Source organism: Lampris incognitus, chromosome 12, assembly GCF_029633865.1.
Source record: "Lampris incognitus isolate fLamInc1 chromosome 12, fLamInc1.hap2, whole genome shotgun sequence".
NCBI classification, from domain to species: domain Eukaryota; kingdom Metazoa; phylum Chordata; class Actinopteri; order Lampriformes; family Lampridae; genus Lampris; species Lampris incognitus.
The window spans coordinates 5,892,960-5,913,408 of record NC_079222.1 but is presented as its reverse complement, the minus strand read 5'-3'; the positions used below and the strand labels follow the sequence as shown (position 1 = coordinate 5,913,408).

The window sequence follows — 20,449 nt, the reverse complement described above, 5'->3', positions numbered from 1 at the left end:
CTATCTATCTATCTATCTATCTGTCTGTGTGTGTGTGTGTGTGTGTGTGTGTGTGTGTGTTACTTCAGAGTCACGCAGTGAAACGTACTACTAACAACAGTGTTGTGCAGTAAAACACCAAAGTTGAGCTACGTGAAACTAACACACTTACCGGCCACGGGAGGGTTGGTGTGCGGACGAGCGGTTTCCGGTCAATAACTTCCGCGTGTGTCCGTCCGCAAAATAAAACAAAAACAAAAAAAAACTTTTATGCCCCGAATCAGATCCTACATGCTGGCGCAGTACTGGCCGTGTGAGCAGTAGTTCCAAGTATAGTAGTAGCAGGTGTCTTAGCAGAAGTACTAGCAGTAGTACTAGCCGGCGTTGTAGTAGCAGCAGTAGTACTAGTACTAGCAGGCGTTGTAGCAGCAGTAGTACTAGCAGGCGTTGTAGTAGCAGCAGTAGTACTAGCAGTAGTACTAGCAGGCGTTGTAGCAGCAGCAGTACTAGCAGGCGTTGTAGTAGTACTAGCAGTAGTACTAGCAGGCGTTGTAGTAGCAGCAGTGGTACTAGCAGTAGTACTAGCCGGCGTTGTAGTAGCAGCAGTAGTACTAGCAGTAGTACTAGCAGGCGTTGTAGTAGTACTAGCAGTAGTACTAGCAGGCGTTGTAGTAGCAGCAGTAGTACTAGCAGTAGTACTAGCAGGCGCTGTAGTAGCAGCAGTAGTACTAGCAGTAGTACTAGCAGGCGTTGTAGTTGCAGCAGTAGTACTAGCAGTAGTATTAGCAGTAGTACTAGCAGGCGTTGTAGTAGTACTAGCAGTAGTACTAGCAGAGTCGGTTGGCCGTTTCCCGAAGTCCTCCTCTAACTCCCAGCAGTTTAAAACGATCCTCCTCAGGTTGTCGACGCTTTAAAGTGGAGCAGCTGGTCTTTCTCTCTGCCCTCGTCTCATCCTCCTCCCCGCTCCTCTCTTCTCTCTTTCCCCTCTCCTTTCCTCCTTCCTCGCTCCTTCCTTCCTTCCTTCCTCCCTTCCTTCCTCTCCCTTGTTTTTCCTCTCACTCTTTCTCACTCGCTCTCGCGCGGTCGCGCGGTCGCCGTTGTGTTGACGCTTCCGTTGCTATGCGGCCGTCTGTTTTCCCTCGTGACAGTTGGTATCTTCTAGAAAACGTGTTTTGAGCTGCGGATGGAGAAGAATCACTGATCACCGGGGGTGGCTGAAGGGTGTTGTTGGTTCATTTGATGTTTGCTTTCAGAGACCCCAGACTCCCATAAACCGATAGTTTTACTTATTTAGTATTTTCCTTTTTGCTTTTACTTTAACTACTGATTTCAAATACACGCGTAACCACTGTAAGGGCAAACATTCTTCTAGTGTGCGCATGTTTTATTTATCGTTGTGTTTTGGTCTGCAGACTCCGCCTCCCGCGCAAGGACTGGCTAGGACCGGCTCCTTGACCCCCTGTCCCCCGCATAAGGACTGGCTAGGACCGGCTCCTTGACCCCCTGTCCCCCGCATAAGGACTGACTAGGACCGACTCCTTGACCCCCTGTCCCCCACACAAGGACTGACTAGGACCGACTCCTTGACCCCCTGTCCCCCACACAAGGACTGACTAGGACTGACTCCTTGACCCCCTGGCCCCCGCATAAGTAGTGACTAGGACCGACTCCTTGATCCCCTTTCTCCCACACAAGGACTGATTAGGACCGGCTCCTTGACCCCTTGTCCTCCGCATAAGGAATGACGAGGACCGACTCCTTGATCCCCTTTCTCCCACAGAAGGACTGATTAGGACCAGCTCCTTGACCCCTTGTCCCCCGCATAAGGACTGACTAGGACCAACTCCTTGACCCCCTGTCCCCCACACAAGGACTGACTAGGACTATTTCCTTGCCCCCTTGTCCCCCGCATAAGGACTTACTAGGACCGACCCCCCCCCCCAAGTCCATATCCCTGGGGTCCTGGGATGAGCAAATCCTGGGATATCATGCCTTCATATGGGGAATTTGTTCCATCTCCTGGCAGGGAAAGGTATGACAGCTCTAGGCTGGATCAGTGTGCTAGAGTGCTCGCCCCGTAAACAGGAAGATTGCTGGTTGAATTCCCCGACCGGGTCATACCAAATACTCTAAAAATGATACCCATTGCCTCCCTGCTTGACACTCAGCATCTAGGTTTCTATTTAATGAAAGGAAATGGGGACTACAGGTGGAAACAATTAATCTTGCTTACTGTGGTGTATTAACAGTTCATCATCTAGTCTCTGTTCATTATTACATGCTGCCTCATCATTACACCATTCCAGACTTAGCTTGTGAGACATAGCAACATAGTTATTGTTGCTATGTCTCACAAGCTTCGTCTGTATTTTTTGCTTGTGACATGGCAAAAGGGAGACCTCAACATTCCAAATAGAAAATGGCTACCTAAATGATGCCATAGAAGAAAAGGTTATTCTATGACATATAGCAAAAGGGAAAGGTCCATTAACAGGACATTAACATTGACATTTACAAAGATTGCAATGTAAATTTCATTTCAATACATCTTTGTAAACACCCCACAATAAGAAACACAGACAAATGTATCATTGCCATTATTATATTTGCATCATATGATGTGCTAAATTATATGCCAAATAAGCACATTTTACTAACAACTTGTTATCTAGAAGACAGTCAATTGGATTGTTTTGAGTGGCAATCTCAGGTTAATCTCATGTTTCCAGATGACCCAGCCTTCCCACACAAGTCTTCATTCCATTCACTTCAGGTCGCATTCAAGTAAGCGTGCTCAGACTTCAGATTTTTATTGACTAACTGGACTGATTCCCAGAGGCTTGCTGGATAGTTTTGACAGCATCTCCTAGGATAAGAGGTATGGCACCAAAGCAGAAGACACTTCCTGTCATGGTCACTTCCAGTCATTATGGGGACATCTCATTTCAACAATACTAAACTTGCATTTAGTAAACACACGGACATTGACAAATCTTTTATTGACAAAATTATTATTACTTATCAACTCACCAAATTTTAACAGTTTAAACAGCAGAATTAAAATGAAAAAAAACAGACAGTGGGAATTTTTCTTCTCCGTAAATTATTGTTTCATTTAAAAAAATCTCCATTTTACAGAGACCCATAAGAAATCACACATGTTAAAGCAGAATACAATTTTGCAAACAAATTAACAACTTCAAATATTATTAAAAATATATTTTAAAATACAAATTTAAATATTTCTTTCTGTGTTACTGTTGGCATGTTGACCTCATCACTACATTGACTCGAGTGCTTTGCCTAATGACAGACAATCCCACACTTCTCAACATTAAAATGTCCCATGTTTGTCCTTTGTTTAAACTACCTATACTATGATTAATATAATTAGCCTTTTCACAACATTATGCACCTCTTTTAAACATTACCTAGGACTTACCTTGCAGTGCAATAACTTTAAAATAACAGTGCAATAACTGAACTTTGCAAATAAAATGTAAAAGAAAAATTGAGCCACAAATAAGTTAGAGAGGCCCAATATCGAGGTATTAAGGCATAGCATAGGAGTGAAATCCACAGTGAAAATATGAAGCTCGCGACACTGCAGACTCTTCAAAATAATTAAAGCATTTATTTCTGCTAACGTGACATGTTTCGAGACCAGCTCTTCATTGACAGCTTCATCTTTTCACTTTGGATTTTGCTCTTAGCTCAGCACCTGCCCTGGCCGTGGCCGTTCCTCACCTTCCATAGCAGAAGAGTGAGCCTAATTATTTCCTCTTTTCCAGTTCCTCGTCTACAACACTTTTAAAGTGCTCATAGCTCGTGTACACAACACCTTCAAAACCAGTAGTAGTGGATTTCCTAGTTACTGGGCAATAGGTGAATATCTTCTGGCTACTCCCAGCCAGCAGCTTTCTCCCTGGAGGGTGTGTACCGCTTCCGCTGCCCACCACACTGAGGTACTTGGCAAGCACTGCATGGCCTCCTCGACTTGTTGGGCATGACTGGCTTGGTTGTTGGTGCGGGGGGGCGGGGCTACCACAGTGAAATTCTGACTGCATGATGGCCCATGAAAACTGATGTTTGGAGCCTGAGGCTGTGCAGGAACCACCAGGAGCACAGATGCCCCCGACACCGCAGCTCGAATGACGGTGGCCTTGGCAGGCTTTGGCTGAAGGGGTCGGTGTAGCTCCGCTGGCTGTGGCAGGCTTTGGCTGAATGGGTGGGGTTCGCAGGCTCAGCAGTGGCAGACTCTTGATGAATGGGTCGGCTCACAGGCTCCGGCTCTTCAAAATCCAACCTGCAAATATAAAGCATACAATAAGATTCATGTGCATTTACTTTCATTACCACTTAAAAAAACTACTCACATCATTTAAAGCTGTACTTGGCGTTAAAAATGAGACATATAGTGATGACAAAGTTTCCCCGTGGAAGGATCCTGCCGTGTTCCCGTTTTGGATTACCCGCGAGCTTTCCCCCTTGGACTTTCCGTTTTCCTTGTCGCTCATTGGCTTCCCGTGTTTGACTATTTTTACGCGTGAGGACTAAAGTACGCCAGTTTTCGGCCAACCCCATCTCTGTCTGGTGTCGTGCGCTTGGGGTCTTCCACAAACCCTAACACGCCCTACGATCATCTCAAAGTACGTTGATTTTCTTTTACTGAATTCCAGCTGAAAAATCTGACGTATAGGTAAAACCAGACAAACATTTGGGTCAAAAACCAGTGAAAAGTCTTCTCAATGGCTGTACCTTAGTTAGCTTTAAGTCATATTCTGACATTTCACACGTGACTCCTTGGGCAGCAAAAGCCATAGGATGTGATGGAGTTTGTCATAAGATGAAACTGGTGAACCAAGCTGACGACAGAAAGAGGAAGGTCGGCGGCCAACTCTTCTATAAAGGAGCTGCAAGGCTCCGGCTCAACAGCTTACGGCCATACCAGCCTGATAACGCCCGATCTCGTCCGATCTCGGAAGCTAAGCAGGCTCGGGCCTGGTTAGTACTTGGATGGGAGACCGCCTGGGAATACCAGGTGCTGTAAGCCTTTTATGCCGCCCTGTTACGGCTCTCCCAGCCCGCGCCGGCAGCCAATCAGCTCGTCAGGGCTGGGCTTAAGTTTGGTGGCCTCCCACGCGCCCGTTGTGCCGGGGGACATTCGTCCAGGTAAAGATGGGGAAGAAAGGGGAAGAAGGGAGGAGAAGAGAAGAAAGGGAGCAAGAGAAGGGGGAGGAAAAGGAAAGAAAGAAAGAAAGGAAAAGTATTGTAACGTGCATGGATAAGAAGACACGCTGGCTGGCGGGTCTGACCCTTTAGTCTAGCGGTTAGCGATGTCTCCTGCGGTGCGGGCGACACGGGTTCGCGTCCCGGCCGCGGCAGTTCCTGTGGTTGCGTTGTCTCCCGAATTCGCTACAGTATTGCTGTTTCCAACCACATCTTGACTGTCGATCGCCAGTTTTCGGCCAACCCCATCTCTGTCTGGTGTCGTGCGCTTGGGGTCCTCCACAAACCCTAACACGCCCTACGATCATCGCAAAGTACGTTGATTTTCTTTTACTGAATTCCAACTGAAAAATCTGACGTATAGGTAAAACCAGACAAACATTTGGGTCAAAAATTGGTGAAAAGTCTTCTCAATGGCTGTACCTTAGTTAGCTTTAAGTCATATTCTGACATTTCACACGTGACTCCTTGGGCAGCAAAAGCCATAGGATGTGATGGAGTTTGTCATAAGATGAAACTGGTGAACCAAGCTGACGACAGAAAGAGGAAGGTCGGCGGCCAACTCTTCTATAAAAGAGCTGCAAGGCTCCGGCTCAACGGCTTACGGCCATACCAGCCTGATAACGCCCGATCTCGTCCGATCTCGGAAGCTAAGCAGGCTCGGGCCTGGTTAGTACTTGGATGGGAGACCGCCTGGGAATACCAGGTGCTGTAAGCCTTTTATGCCGCCCTGTTACGGCTCTCCCAGCCCGCGCCGGCAGCCAATCAGCTCGTCAGGGCTGGGCTTAAGTTTGGTGGCCTCCCACGCGCCCGTTGTGCCGGGGGACATTCGTCCAGGTAAAGATGGGGAAGAAAGGGGAAGAAGGGAGGAGAAGAGAAGAAAGGGAGGAAGAGAAGGGGGAGGAAAAGGAAAGAAAGAAAGGAAAAGTATTGTAACGTGCATGAAGACACGCTGGCCGCTGGCTCGCGGGTCTGACCCTTTAGTCGAGCGGTTAGCGATGCCTCCTGCGGTGCGGGCGACACGGGTTCGCTTCCCGGCTGCGGCAGTTTCTGTGGCTTCGTTGTCTCCCGAATTCGCTACAGTATGACTGTTTCCAACCACATCTTGACTGTCGATCGCCAGTTTCCGGCCAACCCCATCTCTGTCTGGTGTCGTGCGCTTGGGGTCTTCCACAAACCCTAACACGCCCTACGATCATCGCAAAGTACGTTGATTTTCTTTTACTGAATTCCAACTGAAAAATCTGACGTATAGGTAAAACCAGACAAACATTTGGGTCAAAAACCAGTGAAAAGTCTTCTCAATGGCTGTTCCTTAGTTAGCTTTAAGTCATATTCTGACATTTCACACGTGACTCCTTGGACAGCAAAAGCGACAAGATGTGATGGAGTTTGTCATAAGATGAAACTGGTGAAACAGGCAGACAACAGAAAGAGGAAGGTCGGGGGCCAACTCTTCTATAAAGGAGCTGCAAGGCTCCGGCTCAACGGCTTACGGCCATACCAGTCTGATAACGCCCGATCTCGTCCGATCTCGGAAGCTAAGCAGGCTCGGGCCTGGTTAGTACTTGGATGGGAGACCGCCTGGGAATACCAGGTGCTGTAAGCCTTTTATGTTACGGCTCTGCGCCGGCAGCCAATCAGCTCGTCATGGCTGGGCTTAAGTTTGGTGGCCTCCCACGCGCCCGTTGTGCTGAGGGACATTCGTCCAGGTAAAGATGGGGAAGAAGGGAGGAGAAGAGAAGAAAGGGAGGAAGAGAAGGGGGAGGAAAAGGAAAGAAAGAAAGGAAAAGTATTGTAACGTGCATGAAGACACGCTGGCCGCTGGCTCGCGGGTCTGACCCTTTAGTCGAGCGGTTAGCGATGCCTCCTGCGGTGCGGGCAATACGGGTTCGCGTCCCGGCCTCGGCAGTTTCTGTGGTTGCGTTGTCTCCCGAATTCGCTACAGTATTGCTGTTTCCAACCACATCTTGACTGTCGATCGCCAGTTTCCGGCCAACCCCATCTCTGTCTGGTGTCGTGCGCGTGGGGTCCTCCACAAACGCTAACACGCCCTACGATCATCGCAAAGTACGTTGATTTTCTTTTACTGAATTCCAACTGAAAAATCTGACGTATAGGTAAAACCAGACAAACATTTGGGTCAAAAATTGGTGAAAAGTCTTCTCAATGGCTGTACCTTAGTTAGCTTTAAGTCATATTCTGACATTTCACACGTGACTCCTTGGGCAGCAAAAGCCATAGGATGTGATGGAGTTTGTCATAAGATGAAACTGGTGAACCAAGCTGACGACAGAAAGAGGAAGGTCGGCGGCCAACTCTTCTATAAAGGAGCTGCAAGGCTCCGGCTCAACAGCTTACGGCCATACCAGCCTGATAACGCCCGATCTCGTCCGATCTCGGAAGCTAAGCAGGCTCGGGCCTGGTTAGTACTTGGATGGGAGACCGCCTGGGAATACCAGGTGCTGTAAGCCTTTTATGCCGCCCTGTTACGGCTCTCCCAGCCCGCGCCGGCAGCCAATCAGCTCGTCAGGGCTGGGCTTAAGTTTGGTGGCCTCCCACGCGCCCGTTGTGCCGGGGGACATTCGTCCAGGTAAAGATGGGGAAGAAAGGGGAAGAAGGGAGGAGAAGAGAAGAAAGGGAGCAAGAGAAGGGGGAGGAAAAGGAAAGAAAGAAAGAAAGGAAAAGTATTGTAACGTGCATGGATAAGAAGACACGCTGGCTGGCGGGTCTGACCCTTTAGTCTAGCGGTTAGCGATGTCTCCTGCGGTGCGGGCGACACGGGTTCGCGTCCCGGCCGCGGCAGTTCCTGTGGTTGCGTTGTCTCCCGAATTCGCTACAGTATTGCTGTTTCCAACCACATCTTGACTGTCGATCGCCAGTTTTCGGCCAACCCCATCTCTGTCTGGTGTCGTGCGCTTGGGGTCCTCCACAAACCCTAACACGCCCTACGATCATCGCAAAGTACGTTGATTTTCTTTTACTGAATTCCAACTGAAAAATCTGACGTATAGGTAAAACCAGACAAACATTTGGGTCAAAAATTGGTGAAAAGTCTTCTCAATGGCTGTACCTTAGTTAGCTTTAAGTCATATTCTGACATTTCACACGTGACTCCTTGGGCAGCAAAAGCCATAGGATGTGATGGAGTTTGTCATAAGATGAAACTGGTGAACCAAGCTGACGACAGAAAGAGGAAGGTCGGCGGCCAACTCTTCTATAAAAGAGCTGCAAGGCTCCGGCTCAACGGCTTACGGCCATACCAGCCTGATAACGCCCGATCTCGTCCGATCTCGGAAGCTAAGCAGGCTCGGGCCTGGTTAGTACTTGGATGGGAGACCGCCTGGGAATACCAGGTGCTGTAAGCCTTTTATGCCGCCCTGTTACGGCTCTCCCAGCCCGCGCCGGCAGCCAATCAGCTCGTCAGGGCTGGGCTTAAGTTTGGTGGCCTCCCACGCGCCCGTTGTGCCGGGGGACATTCGTCCAGGTAAAGATGGGGAAGAAAGGGGAAGAAGGGAGGAGAAGAGAAGAAAGGGAGGAAGAGAAGGGGGAGGAAAAGGAAAGAAAGAAAGGAAAAGTATTGTAACGTGCATGAAGACACGCTGGCCGCTGGCTCGCGGGTCTGACCCTTTAGTCGAGCGGTTAGCGATGCCTCCTGCGGTGCGGGCAATACGGGTTCGCGTCCCGGCCTCGGCAGTTTCTGTGGTTGCGTTGTCTCCCGAATTCGCTACAGTATTGCTGTTTCCAACCACATCTTGACTGTCGATCGCCAGTTTCCGGCCAACCCCATCTCTGTCTGGTGTCGTGCGCGTGGGGTCCTCCACAAACGCTAACACGCCCTACGATCATCGCAAAGTACGTTGATTTTCTTTTACTGAATTCCAACTGAAAAATCTGACGTATAGGTAAAACCAGACAAACATTTGGGTCAAAAACCAGTGAAAAGTCTTCTCAATGGCTGTACCTTAGTTAGCTTTAAGTCATATTCTGACATTTCACACGTGACTCCTTGGGCAGCAAAAGCCATAGGATGTGATGGAGTTTGTCATAAGATGAAACTGGTGAACCAAGCTGACGACAGAAAGAGGAAGGTCGGCGGCCAACTCTTCTATAAAGGAGCTGCAAGGCTCCGGCTCAACAGCTTACGGCCATACCACTCTGATAACTTCCGGGTTGGCGTGGTGGCGGCGGAGCGGACGAAAAAGACATTAAATCGACGGGGAAACGAGAGCAGTCTCTGAAAATCACGTTTCTAACTCCCCCCCAGCAGCTTTCTGCTGCACGGGGGAAACTTTTGTGGCTTTAGAAGCACGAAAATGGCACAGACGGCAAGGACACTCGGACCGGACAAGACTTACGACGACGGGCAGACGGACAAACAAAATGGAGGTATGGCGGCGGAAACAAAGAAGCCCCAGCAGGACGCGAATCCCACTGAGGCAGAAAGCGTGATGGAGAAGGGGGAGAGAGGAGAATTTGTGGTGGTGGAGAGTCGAGCGGAGAAACGAAAAGAGAGACGAGGTGGAGGGGCCACAGCAATGGGGTTGGTGAAAGAGACGGCGGTCGCAGCGGAAGCGGCGGGGAGGGAGGGGGAAGGGAGAGAGATGGACAGAGACCTGGTGGTTAATGTGGACGTGGAGGGAGAAGACAAAATCTCCATGATGGAGCTTCTGCGTGCGGTTGACAACACGTGTGGGAGAGTATTGGGCTGCAGGTCGAAAAGCGACAAGCGATGGGAGCTCACGATGAGTAACCCGAAAGGGAAAACAAGACTGCTGGACGGCTTCAAGATTAGAAACTCCAGAGTGGTGGCATCGGAAGTTACGAGGGACACCAGGATCGTCTCCTTTTTGAACCTTCCCCTGTATGTCACCGACAATCAAATTGTTACTAAACTGAAGCAGTGGGGCGTGGAGCCGGTGTCTCCTATCAAGCGGAGGAACTGGGCCGGGACGGACGTTTTTGACGGGACGAGATTCCTCAAAGTCCGTTTCAATGAAAATGTCTCCTCTTTACCTTACAGCACCAAATTTGAGACGCTGGAAGGGATTGAATACTTCAGAGTGCTGCACGATAATCAATCTAAAGTTTGCAGGCTGTGCCTCCAGCCCGGACACATCCTACGGGAGTGCCCGGAGTTCAAGTGCTTCAAGTGCGGGGAGATCGGACACTACGCACGAGAATGCGCAGCCATGCCTGGAGCAGATCCCAAAGAGGAGACAGAGAGGGACACCGGCGAGGGAGTGGAGGACGGGGCAGAAGAGACGGAGACAGGAGATCATCCTGATGGCATTGCGACTGATGGCGAAGCAGAGGGGCCCCAGTCAGCTGCACGCCATGAGATGGAGGAGGAGAGCGAGGTCGAGGAGGAAGAGGAGGAGGAGGAGAAAAGAGGAAGCGGCGGTTTGACTGCGGCCTCTGAGAGGGTGGGGAGGATGCCGACGAGCGTCTCCACTCTGGCGCACGGGTCGTTGAGGGGTCAGGCTGTAACAACATCAGGGGACAGGAGCCGCAGCAACCAGAGGGAGGGCAGCTCGGCCAGCCTGGCGTCCTTGCCTTGCGGGCAGCCCGGGCAGAGAGGGCCTCTACACGGGCAGGGGAGTGAGAGACGACAGCCGAACCCTAAGGCTTCGGAATGGGATGGAGTTAGTAAGGGGAGGGAAGAGGGAACAAGCAGAAAGGGCAAGACTAAGAGGGGTAAATAATAATGGACTGAAAAGGGTGTGCATCATGTTTTTTGTTTGGGGATTATTTTTCTCTGTCTTTCCCACTCACCATGGTCAAAATAGCATCATTCAACGTACGTGGACTACGTGACATGGACAAGTTCACTAAAGTCGTAAAAATGTGTGATGCAGAAATAATCTGTCTCCAAGAAACCCACTGGGACACTGACTGTGAAACTCAGTGCAAGAAAAGGTGGCCTGGATCCTACTTTTCAAGCCATGGGACTCAGCGGGCACGAGGAGTAAGCATCATGGTGAGTAGCCACATTGAGGCTGATGCCACTCTAATAGACAAAGACATTGGGGGGAGGTGGGTTAAAGTGGGCTTTGTTTTTGAAGACACTGTCTACAAATTACTGAACATTTATGCGCCCAACCACGAGGGGGACAGGTCTTCTTTCTTTCGAGAATTGAATATCATAGCTAAAGACTGTGACATCATAGTTGGGGATTTCAATGTCAAGATGAGCAGGCTTGACATTAGCGATAACGGTAGCTATAAACACGACTGTTCTAGAGCGGCCCTGAATCTGTTTATGGCCAAGAATAATTTCTGTGATTTATGGAGAACCAGAAATCCCATAACACGAGAGTACTCGAGAGTACAGCCACAAATGGACACTGTACGGCAAAGTCGGATTGATTTTTGTTTAGTCAAGAAACCGCAGATCGACCTTTTCGATACTGTGCGCTATTGTTTAAATTTCATTAGTGATCATGCCATCCTGCGTGTGGGAATGGGGGGTAAAAGGAGGGGGAGGGGGGGAGGCGTGTGGCACCTTAATGCTAGCCTGCTGAACAGAAGGGATTATGTTGACTGTATCTCTAAATTGATCTCATTTGAATGTTCACAGCCTGAGTTTGGGGAAAATATCATAGAGGGGTGGGAGAAATTAAAAGTGAGAATTAAACAAAAAAGTATTCAGTTTGCGAAAAGATTGAACTTTAAAACTAGAGAAAAAGAAAGATCATTAAGAAATACAATTGCTAAATTAAATGCACAACCGGTTGTCAATGTTGAAAGGCTTGTGAATATTCAAAATGAAATAAATGAAATTGAAAGGATAAAATGTGAAGGTGCTATAGTGAGGAGCCGTGCTCAATATGCAGTAGAAGGGGAGAAAAGTACAGCTTTTTTCCTCAACTTGGAAAAAAGGAAACAAAATCAGTGTTATTTGCAAGAAATCAAAAATAAAGAAGGTAAAGTAGTGACCAATTTCGTAGACATTCTGGAAACAGTACAAACTTTTTATAGTGACTTGTTTAAAACTGAGAGTTCAGACATACAAGCTACAAATGACATATTGGAAGAGATGACTGCTAAATTAAATGATGAGGATAAATCAGCGTGTGAACAGGAATTAACTGAGGAAGATATAGAGTGTGCAATAAATCAAATGATGTCAAATAAAAGCCCAGGTAGTGATGGGTTGACGGCAAACTTCTATAAAGCTTTCTGCAACACGCTCAAACCAACACTACTGAAATTGTATAAAACAATGGAAAAAGAACAGAAGGTACCGGAGTCAATGACTCTAGGCTTGATCACTTTAATTTTTAAGAAAGGGGAGAAGAATAAACTAACAAATTATAGGCCCATTACTCTGTTGAACAATGACTACAAAATACTAATGAAAATATTGGCAAACAGAGTCAAACAAATATTACATACAATAATAGAAGCCACCCAGGCTTATAGTGTGCCAGGGAGAGAAGTCACTGACACAGTACGCACCATAAGAGATGTGGTGGAGTATTTAAAAGAGACAGATCAAGCAGGTGTCCTTCTGGCCATTGACTTCAATAAAGCCTTTGACCGAGTAGAGCATCAATTTATGTTTAATGTACTGGAGAAGGTAGGTTTTGGAGACAGATTTCTAACTTGGGTAAAATTATTATATAGCAAAGCTACAGGTAAGGTCAAATGCAACGGTGCAACCACTGATGCGTTTCCTCTGGAAAGGTCGGTCAGACAAGGCTGTCCACTATCCTCAATCCTGTACACAATAATAGCAGAGCCACTAGGAATTCTATTAAAACAAGACAAGGGTATTAGAGGTATTGAGTTACCAGGGGGAGGATCCTGTGTCGTCCAGCAATTTGCTGATGACACCACCCTAACAGTAAAGGACATGGCAAGCATAGAGAGAGCAATGGCAGTAATAAACATGTACGGTCGAGCCTCTGGCTCCCGCATAAATGTAGGTAAGTCAGAAATCATGTTCATTAACATGGCTGAGCCTCAGCAGGAGACCACACCTTTTAAAATACAAAGCAAGCATATAAAAATTCTAGGTACCTACATCGGTAAAGATGTAGTGGCAGCTCGTGATCTGTCATGGACGGAAATTATTAGTAAAATAGAAAAATGTCTAAATTATTGGAAACTGAGAGACCTAAAACTCAAAGGTAGAGTAGTGGTTCTAAACAACTTAATATTGTCAAAACTAAACTATACATTAGCAGTTATAGAACTACCCTTATGGGTATTAAACAGAATAAATGAAATTATAACCAATTTTTTGTGGAGGGCAAAAGTAAGTAAAATAGCACGAAAAACATTAATAAGTAAGTACAGAGACGGAGGACTTCAATTAGTAGATATAGAAAGCAAAAAAAGGGCGTTCAGGATCAAAACTGTGCAAAAATATCTGTGTGACTCCACAGCCCACGGCTGGAAAAGCCTGATGGCTTACTTCATAAACAAGGTATTTCACATAGGTGATTTTGTGCTGCTGATGCAACTAAAGCGACCGATGATGGCGGGGCTTCCAGGTTTCTATAGAGAAGTCCTGTCCGCTCACGCGGAATTTCTAAAGCATATAGACTATGCATGTGACTCGGTAAACGTCATCAGAGAAATGCCAATCTTTCTAAATAAGAAAATTCAAAAGACAGGTAAGCTTCTATGTAATAATGACATGTTAACAGCAGGTTTGGTCCAGTTGAAGGACGTCATGTATGAACTGATGCCGGGTTTTCTCCCCCCCCAAGCCATATATGACAGTATAAAGGAGATAAACTATGAGGCCAAAATTACGGAGACAACAAGCTATTATAACGACTTAAAGGAAAGCATCCCAAAAGAATGGCGGACAACCATAGAGCGGAGAGTGGTACAGAACAGAGAGGGGAAGCTCCCAGCCATGTTGGTGGAGCAAGGAGGAGAGTGGAGGAGTATACACAGGTTGACAAGCAAACAGATCTATGGAAAGTTTCTGGCACAGGCGTCGCAACGTCCGACCTCTCTGCCGTTCTGGGGCAAAGTTATGCCCAATTTGAATGTGGGACAAATCTGGGGACAATGGAGGGTGAGAGGGAACAGCATTGAGGCAGAAGACAACGACTACAAAATCCGACACAACAAAGTGTTCACGAACGTTATTCTGCACCAATTTGACAAGGGGGTCGGCAGGGAGTGCGACGTCTGTGGCCTGCTGCCTGAAACACTATTGCACATGTACCGCCACTGCTCGGAGCTGGCGAGCTTCTTTGAAACCCTGAAAAAGTGCTTAGTCAACAAACTGGGATTAATTTGGGACAGCGGGGATTCGTGGGATGTATTCTTTGTGTTTGGAGTGTGGGAGAAGAGCAGGGTGAAGAACGCAGCGCTGTGCAAATTCCTCTTAAGTCACGCCCGGTGGGCCGTCAAATCACGTCGGAACATTGCGCACTTTGAACACAGAATCATCCCGGTTTGGAACATTTTCAAAAACATGGTCAAAAAACAAACACATTACAGACTGACGCACGGCGATGCGGACTTCACCCGGCTCTTCATCAGAGACAGCCATCTCCTCTCCCTCAACAGGAGGGGGGAGATTGTGTGGAACTGGTGAGGGAGGGAGGGAGGGGAGGAAAAAGTCTGAAATGATGTGAACGGAAAATGATGATTATTGGAAGTGTAAATATAAACAGAGTTAAAGACGCGTTACGGTTTTCTTTTAACTTTCTCTGTTATGTTTTATTGAAGTTAAGGGGAGGATGGGATCATTCTGTTTAATGTGGAATGTGTGTCATTTAAAATCTCAAAGTGGTGTTTTAATGTCACTTTCTTTCAAAAACACAGTCTAAGGTTTGTTCAAAAGGGCTGATTTGTTTCATTTTCTGTTCTGATTCCAAAGCGCTGATTTAAGTTGACGATTTGGAAAGCATGGCTTTATTTTATGTATAAAGAGAGACGGATACTATCTTGTGTAAGCCAAACAAAGTGTAAAACAAATGTAACAATGTGGAATTGATGGACAATACATGCAATCAAAAATGTATTTTTGTTCCCAAAAATATATTTTCATAATAAAAGACAAAAAAAAAAAAAAAAAAAAATAACGCCCGATCTCGGAAGCTAAGCAGGCTCGGGCCTGGTTAGTACTTGGATGGGAGACCGCCTGGGAATACCAGGTGCTGTAAGCCTTTTATGTTACGGCTCTGCGCCGGCAGCCAATCAGCTCGTCAGGGCTGGGCTTAAGTTTGGTGGCCTCCCACGCGCCCGTTGTGCTGAGGGACATTCGTCCAGGTAAAGATGGGGAAGAAGGGAGGAGAAGAGAAGAAAGGGAGGAAGAGAAGGGGGAGGAAAAGGAAAGAAAGAAAGGAAAAGTATTGTAACGTGCATGAAGACACGCTGGCCGCTGGCTCGCGGGTCTGACCCTTTAGTCGACCGGTTAGCGATGCCTCCTGCGGTGCGGGCAATACGGGTTCGCGTCCCGGCCTCGGCAGTTTCTGTGGTTGCGTTGTCTCCCGAATTCGCTACAGTATTGCTGTTTCCAACCACATCTTGACTGTCGATCGCCAGTTTCCGGCCAACCCCATCTCTGTCTGGTGTCGTGCGCGTGGGGTCCTCCACAAACCCTAACACGCCCTACGATCATCGCAAAGTACGTTGATTTTCTTTTACTGAATTCCAACTGAAAAATCTGACGTATCGGTAAAACCAGACAAACATTTGGGTCAAAAACCAGTGAAAAGTCTTCTCAATGGCTGTACCTTAGTTAGCTTTAAGTCATATTCTGACATTTCACACGTGACTCCTTGGGCAGCAAAAGCCATAGGATGTGATGGAGTTTGTCATAAGATGAAACTGGTGAACCAAGCTGACGACAGAAAGAGGAAGGTCGGCGGCCAACTCTTCTATAAAGGAGCTGCAAGGCTCCGGCTCAACAGCTTACGGCCATACCAGCCTGATAACGCCCGATCTCGTCCGATCTCGGAAGCTAAGCAGGCTCGGGCCTGGTTAGTACTTGGATGGGAGACCGCCTGGGATTACCAGGTGCTGTAAGCCTTTTATGCCGCCCTGTTACGGCTCTCCCAGCCCGCGCCGGCAGCCAATCAGCTCGTCAGGGCTGGGCTTAAGTTTGGTGGCCTCCCACGCGCCCGTTGTGCCGGGGGACATTCGTCCAGGTAAAGATGGGGAAGAAAGGGGAAGAAGGGAGGAGAAGAGAAGAAAGGGAGCAAGAGAAGGGGGAGGAAAAGGAAAGAAAGAAAGAAAGGCAAAGTATTGTAACGTGCATGGATAAGAAGACACGCTGGCTGGCGGGTCTGACCCTTTAGTCTAGCGGTTAGCGATGTCTCGTGCGGTGCGGGCGACACGGGTTCGCGTCCCGGCCGCGGCAGTTCCTGTGGTTGCGTTGTCTCCCGAATTCGCTACAGTATTGCTGTTTCCAACCACATCTTGACTGTCGATCGCCAGTTTTCGGCCAACCCCATCTCTGTCTGGTGTCGTGCGCTTGGGGTCCTCCACAAACCCTAACACGCCCTACGATCATCGCAAAGTACGTTGATTTTCTTTTACTGAATTCCAACTGAAAAATCTGACGTATAGGTAAAACCAGACAAACATTTGGGTCAAAAACCAGTGAAAAGTCTTCTCAATGGCTGTACCTTAGTTAGCTTTAAGTCATATTCTGACATTTCACACGTGACTCCTTGGGCAGCAAAAGCCATAGGATGTGATGGAGTTTGTCATAAGATGAAACTGGTGAACCAAGCTGACGACAGAAAGAGGAAGGTCGGCGGCCAACTCTTCTATAAAAGAGCTGCAAGGCTCCGGCTCAACGGCTTACGGCCATACCAGCCTGATAACGCCCGATCTCGTCCGATCTCGGAAGCTAAGCAGGGTCGGGCCTGGTTAGTACTTGGATGGGAGACCGCCTGGGAATACCAGGTGCTGTAAGCCTTTTATGCCGCCCTGTTACGGCTCTCCCAGCCCGCGCCGGCAGCCAATCAGCTCGTCAGGGCTGGGCTTAAGTTTGGTGGCCTCCCACGCGCCCGTTGTGCCGGGGGACATTCGTCCAGGTAAAGATGGGGAAGAAAGGGGAAGAAGGGAGGAGAAGAGAAGAAAGGGAGGAAGAGAAGGGGGAGGAAAAGGAAAGAAAGAAAGGAAAAGTATTGTAACGTGCATGAAGACACGCTGGCCGCTGGCTCGCGGGTCTGACCCTTTAGTCGAGCGGTTAGCGATGCCTCCTGCGGTGCGGGCGACACGGGTTCGCTTCCCGGCTGCGGCAGTTTCTGTGGCTTCGTTGTCCCCCGAATTCGCTACAGTATGACTGTTTCCAACCACATCTTGACTGTCGATCGCCAGTTTCCGGCCAACCCCATCTCTGTCTGGTGTCGTGCGCTTGGGGTCTTCCACAAACCCTAACACGCCCTACGATCATCGCAAAGTACGTTGATTTTCTTTTACTGAATTCCAACTGAAAAATCTGACGTATAGGTAAAACCAGACAAACATTTGGGTCAAAAACCAGTGAAAAGTCTTCTCAATGGCTGTTCCTTAGTTAGCTTTAAGTCATATTCTGACATTTCACACGTGACTCCTTGGACAGCAAAAGCGACAAGATGTGATGGAGTTTGTCATAAGATGAAACTGGTGAAACAGGCAGACAACAGAAAGAGGAAGGTCGGGGGCCAACTCTTCTATAAAGGAGCTGCAAGGCTCCGGCTCAACGGCTTACGGCCATACCAGTCTGATAACGCCCGATCTCGTCCGATCTCGGAAGCTAAGCAGGCTCGGGCCTGGTTAGTACTTGGATGGGAGACCGCCTGGGAATACCAGGTGCTGTAAGCCTTTTATGTTACGGCTCTGCGCCGGCAGCCAATCAGCTCGTCAGGGCTGGGCTTAAGTTTGGTGGCCTCCCACGCGCCCGTTGTGCTGAGGGACATTCGTCCAGGTAAAGATGGGGAAGAAGGGAGGAGAAGAGAAGAAAGGGAGGAAGAGAAGGGGGAGGAAAAGGAAAGAAAGAAAGGAAAAGTATTGTAACGTGCATGAAGACACGCTGGCCGCTGGCTCGCGGGTCTGACCCTTTAGTCGACCGGTTAGCGATGCCTCCTGCGGTGCGGGCAATACGGGTTCGCGTCCCGGCCTCGGCAGTTTCTGTGGTTGCGTTGTCTCCCGAATTCGCTACAGTATTGCTGTTTCCAACCACATCTTGACTGTCGATCGCCAGTTTCCGGCCAACCCCATCTCTGTCTGGTGTCGTGCGCGTGGGGTCCTCCACAAACCCTAACACGCCCTACGATCATCGCAAAGTACGTTGATTTTCTTTTACTGAATTCCAACTGAAAAATCTGACGTATCGGTAAAACCAGACAAACATTTGGGTCAAAAACCAGTGAAAAGTCTTCTCAATGGCTGTACCTTAGTTAGCTTTAAGTCATATTCTGACATTTCACACGTGACTCCTTGGGCAGCAAAAGCCATAGGATGTGATGGAGTTTGTCATAAGATGAAACTGGTGAACCAAGCTGACGACAGAAAGAGGAAGGTCGGCGGCCAACTCTTCTATAAAGGAGCTGCAAGGCTCCGGCTCAACAGCTTACGGCCATACCAGCCTGATAACGCCCGATCTCGTCCGATCTCGGAAGCTAAGCAGGCTCGGGCCTGGTTAGTACTTGGATGGGAGACCGCCTGGGATTACCAGGTGCTGTAAGCCTTTTATGCCGCCCTGTTACGGCTCTCCCAGCCCGCGCCGGCAGCCAATCAGCTCGTCAGGGCTGGGCTTAAGTTTGGTGGCCTCCCACGCGCCCGTTGTGCCGGGGGACATTCGTCCAGGTAAAGATGGGGAAGAAAGGGGAAGAAGGGAGGAGAAGAGAAGAAAGGGAGCAAGAGAAGGGGGAGGAAAAGGAAAGAAAGAAAGAAAGGCAAAGTATTGTAACGTGCATGGATAAGAAGACACGCTGGCTGGCGGGTCTGACCCTTTAGTCTAGCGGTTAGCGATGTCTCGTGCGGTGCGGGCGACACGGGTTCGCGTCCCGGCCGCGGCAGTTCCTGTGGTTGCGTTGTCTCCCGAATTCGCTACAGTATTGCTGTTTCCAACCACATCTTGACTGTCGATCGCCAGTTTTCGGCCAACCCCATCTCTGTCTGGTGTCGTGCGCTTGGGGTCCTCCACAAACCCTAACACGCCCTACGATCATCGCAAAGTACGTTGATTTTCTTTTACTGAATTCCAACTGAAAAATCTGACGTATAGGTAAAACCAGACAAACATTTGGGTCAAAAACCAGTGAAAAGTCTTCTCAATGGCTGTACCTTAGTTAGCTTTAAGTCATATTCTGACATTTCACACGTGACTCCTTGGGCAGCAAAAGCCATAGGATGTGATGGAGTTTGTCATAAGATGAAACTGGTGAACCAAGCTGACGACAGAAAGAGGAAGGTCGGCGGCCAACTCTTCTATAAAAGAGCTGCAAGGCTCCGGCTCAACGGCTTACGGCCATACCAGCCTGATAACGCCCGATCTCGTCCGATCTCGGAAGCTAAGCAGGGTCGGGCCTGGTTAGTACTTGGATGGGAGACCGCCTGGGAATACCAGGTGCTGTAAGCCTTTTATGCCGCCCTGTTACGGCTCTCCCAGCCCGCGCCGGCAGCCAATCAGCTCGTCAGGGCTGGGCTTAAGTTTGGTGGCCTCCCACGCGCCCGTTGTGCCGGGGGACATTCGTCCAGGTAAAGATGGGGAAGAAAGGGGAAGAAGGGAGGAGAAGAGAAGAAAGGGAGGAAGAGAAGGGGGAGGAAAAGGAAAGAAAGAAAGGAAAAGTATTGTAACGTGCATGAAGACACGCTGGCCGCTGGCTCGCGGGTCTGACCCTTTAGTCGAGCGGTTAGCGATGCCTCCTGCGGTGCGGGCGACACGGGTTCGCTTCCCGGCTGCGGCAGTTTCTGTGGCTTCGTTGTCCCCCGAATTCGCTACAGTATGACTGTTTCCAACCACATCTTGACTGTCGATCGCCAGTTTCCGGCCAACCCCATCTCTGTCTGGTGTCGTGCGCTTGGGGTCTTCCACAAACCCTAACACGCCCTACGATCATCGCAAAGTACGTTGATTTTCTTTTACTGAATTCCAACTGAAAAATCTGACGTATAGGTAAAACCAGACAAACATTTGGGTCAAAAACCAGTGAAAAGTCTTCTCAATGGCTGTTCCTTAGTTAGCTTTAAGTCATATTCTGACATTTCACACGTGACTCCTTGGACAGCAAAAGCGACAAGATGTGATGGAGTTTGTCATAAGATGAAACTG

General features: G+C 48.6%; 1 protein-coding gene and 10 non-coding genes across 11 annotated transcripts in view; 10 read left to right on the top strand and 1 right to left on the bottom strand.

The window, feature by feature from the left end:
- epb41l4a (erythrocyte membrane protein band 4.1 like 4A) overlaps positions 1-619 on the bottom strand; it is a 36,777-nt gene extending 36,158 nt beyond the window's left edge. Inside the window, 1 exon segment of the mRNA XM_056291182.1 lies at positions 152-619. The gene's annotated coding sequence lies outside the window, so the exon portion shown is untranslated.
- Positions 620-4,913: 4,294 nt separating this feature from the next.
- On the top strand, positions 4,914-5,032 carry LOC130122308 (5S ribosomal RNA). The gene has a single exon (XR_008811218.1). It is a non-coding gene; the product is annotated as a 5S ribosomal RNA (ribosomal RNA).
- A 775-nt stretch (positions 5,033-5,807) lies between these two features.
- LOC130122296 (5S ribosomal RNA) lies at positions 5,808-5,926 on the top strand. The gene has a single exon (XR_008811207.1). It is a non-coding gene; the product is annotated as a 5S ribosomal RNA (ribosomal RNA).
- A 772-nt stretch (positions 5,927-6,698) lies between these two features.
- LOC130122320 (5S ribosomal RNA) lies at positions 6,699-6,817 on the top strand. Its single transcript, XR_008811230.1, has one exon. It is a non-coding gene; the product is annotated as a 5S ribosomal RNA (ribosomal RNA).
- Positions 6,818-7,563: 746 nt separating this feature from the next.
- On the top strand, positions 7,564-7,682 carry LOC130122269 (5S ribosomal RNA). The gene has a single exon (XR_008811185.1). It is a non-coding gene; the product is annotated as a 5S ribosomal RNA (ribosomal RNA).
- Positions 7,683-8,457: 775 nt separating this feature from the next.
- On the top strand, positions 8,458-8,576 carry LOC130122196 (5S ribosomal RNA). Its single transcript, XR_008811117.1, has one exon. It is a non-coding gene; the product is annotated as a 5S ribosomal RNA (ribosomal RNA).
- Positions 8,577-16,093: 7,517 nt separating this feature from the next.
- Positions 16,094-16,212, top strand: LOC130122217 (5S ribosomal RNA). Its single transcript, XR_008811136.1, has one exon. It is a non-coding gene; the product is annotated as a 5S ribosomal RNA (ribosomal RNA).
- Positions 16,213-16,987: 775 nt separating this feature from the next.
- LOC130122224 (5S ribosomal RNA) lies at positions 16,988-17,106 on the top strand. Its single transcript, XR_008811143.1, has one exon. It is a non-coding gene; the product is annotated as a 5S ribosomal RNA (ribosomal RNA).
- A 772-nt stretch (positions 17,107-17,878) lies between these two features.
- On the top strand, positions 17,879-17,997 carry LOC130122318 (5S ribosomal RNA). The gene has a single exon (XR_008811228.1). It is a non-coding gene; the product is annotated as a 5S ribosomal RNA (ribosomal RNA).
- A 746-nt stretch (positions 17,998-18,743) lies between these two features.
- On the top strand, positions 18,744-18,862 carry LOC130122215 (5S ribosomal RNA). Its single transcript, XR_008811135.1, has one exon. It is a non-coding gene; the product is annotated as a 5S ribosomal RNA (ribosomal RNA).
- A 775-nt stretch (positions 18,863-19,637) lies between these two features.
- LOC130122223 (5S ribosomal RNA) lies at positions 19,638-19,756 on the top strand. The gene has a single exon (XR_008811142.1). It is a non-coding gene; the product is annotated as a 5S ribosomal RNA (ribosomal RNA).
- The last annotated feature ends 693 nt before the right edge of the window (positions 19,757-20,449 follow it).